Raw genomic sequence first — 2,494 nt, 5'->3', positions numbered from 1 at the left:
TACTGAAGTCAAGTCCGAGTGTTTCAGCAGCCTCCTCCGCTGCTTTGTACAGAAATGCTCCTTTACCTACTTCCTCGTGATTCCTGACCATTTTAAGAAGAGAGTCTCTTCCATTTGCAACTCTATGTGCTGCACCCAGAATAATCCTGTTGTAAAGACATTCAAGACTCAATATTCCGCCACCCCCTTGACGGCGTGAGATGTACAGTCGCGGAACGGAAGACTTAAGATGCATGCCTTTGTTCATATGCATAACCTTTCTTGTCCCGACATCAAGAGATCTGAGCTCGTTCTTCGTCCATGGAACTACTCCAAATGAATAGAGTAGTACCGGGACGGCAAGGATGTTCGTTGCAGATACTTTGTTCCTCGCCGACAGTTCGGAAGACCAAATCTGTCGGATGAGACGGCTTCCGGGATGCCATTAAGTTTTCCTCGCTTCAAATAAACTTTGGCGCATTTGTCTAACCCAAATTCCATTCCAATTTCCTTAGTATATCGTTCAACAATCCCCAGAGCTAGATGCATTTGCTCTCTGTTTTTAGCATAGATCTTAAGATCGTCCATGTAAAATACATGAGTGACCTTGTACTTTCGATCTGCAGGTTTTCCGCACAAGTACCCGTCGGAATGGCATAGTGCTAGAGATAGTGGCAATAATGTAAGGCAAAAGAGGAGTGGGCTCATGGTGTCGCCCTGAAAGACACGTCTCTGAAACGTGACCTTGTTAGTTGTCACACGATTTTTTCCAGATGAGATACTAAATCTGGTTTTCTAAAGCGGCATCAATCTCTCTATGCACCCAACTATTTGCGGATGAACCTTTTAGTTTTCCAAAAGACAGATGATAAGTCTATGGGAGGTCGAATCGAAAGCTTTCCGATAATCAATCCAGGCCAACGATAGGTCACGCTGGTAGAATGCTGCATCTTCGCTGACACTTATATCGATAAGCAGGTTCTCCGACATACCACTATGCCTTTCATTGAGCCTCGTTGTTCATAAATTTCTTGTCACACAGGTTCAATTGCCCGAACAATCCTATCATTTAGGATATCTGCGAATATCTTTATGTTGCGCCCTTCCACCAACCACTCCGGAATCGGCTCTTCCAACTTTAAATATGAGGTGAAAATACAGACCAAATGCTGATGGGTTGAAGTAGACTTCTTTTACCAGAAGGTTTTGATACAATCTGGTCCCGGTGCGGAATAGTTAGTTAGGGAATAGTCCCTCTTAATACTTCTTTCACCTCCTCGGTAGTGATGGATGGGCATTCTTCATCAGGTGTGATGACGGCATCACACAGCTCCTTGAAGCTATTTATATTTTCTGAGTCTTCGTCCAGTCTATGCTGCACTTCGAAGACTTTTCTCAAAAAGTCCGCTCTAGACTTCTCTCAGCGTCAGATAGTATCCGTATTCTCTCATCAATATGCTGCGTGATGATCTGCAGCTTTGACTTGTTAATTGTGTGATAACGGGTCCGGAGTTCGCGCGTGAACTTTCGAACCTTGACGATAAAATTTCTGCCAGATGTGATGTAGTCAATCACGCACTGAATGCGGGACGCGTACTGTTTTGCCCAGCCTATCTTTATGGCAAGTTGATGCATTCGTATTTTGGTCTGATGATCAACCGTTGGTTTTGTTTTACGGTTCGCATCGGCCAAAGCTCTCGCTGTATTATACACACAATAATTGATAGCCCAGAGGTCGGATTCTTCGGAAAAATGTCCACGAAGCTCGTCATCCATTTCAGCCAGATCTTCAGGCTTGAGAGAAACCTTGGTGTTGATGTTTCTCCGGGTCATGAAGCGTCGCTCTTCCTATATTAGATGCCTACCCGCGGTGGTCTTAGTGTCGCCTGTCTTACTCTGTTGCCGCCTTGTTCTAGCTGTGGTAGAGTAGGCGTTCGGCTTACATAACCCCTTTTTCGGAGTAGTTCGGCATGGTTTCGCAGAGGTTGCTGCGGAAAGTGCGATAGCTGCGGGTGTTTCTCGCACCATAGAGCATGCAGCCGTGCCATGTAATCCCGTTCAGGAGCCACACTCTCATCGTAGCACTCTAGCAAGTCGTGATTAAGTAGCTCCGTCCACCTAAAGGTCCCGAGAATCCGCTGATCCATCGCATTGAATCCATTTTTATTAGCTCCCCCATCTCTAGGGTGGTCGGCATTGTTGGTCGACCCATTGTCGGGAACCCTGCGCGTTCTGTTGTTTTGAACCGCCCTTACTACAACTATGTTCAATGTTGTCATTGTTAGGGAAAGCTAGGGAAAGGTATTCATGCATCCTTGCAGAGTCCCGCATGCTAGGATAAGGCTGCGTACTCTGAGAGGTCGCTCGGTATCGCAGTGTCACTGTTCTAGACACCTCACTTAGGTGCCATTCATCTTTCGGTACGGTTTTCACACTTCCGCTTGGGGGTTAATTCCTTCAGGACCACCCCAAGACAATTGTCCGCTACTGCCTATTTATTTTTTTTACCATATTC

The sequence above is a fragment of the Belonocnema kinseyi genome, chromosome 1, assembly GCF_010883055.1.
Source record: "Belonocnema kinseyi isolate 2016_QV_RU_SX_M_011 chromosome 1, B_treatae_v1, whole genome shotgun sequence".
NCBI lineage: Eukaryota > Metazoa > Arthropoda > Insecta > Hymenoptera > Cynipidae > Belonocnema > Belonocnema kinseyi.
Note: the sequence above shows the minus strand (reverse complement) of the source record.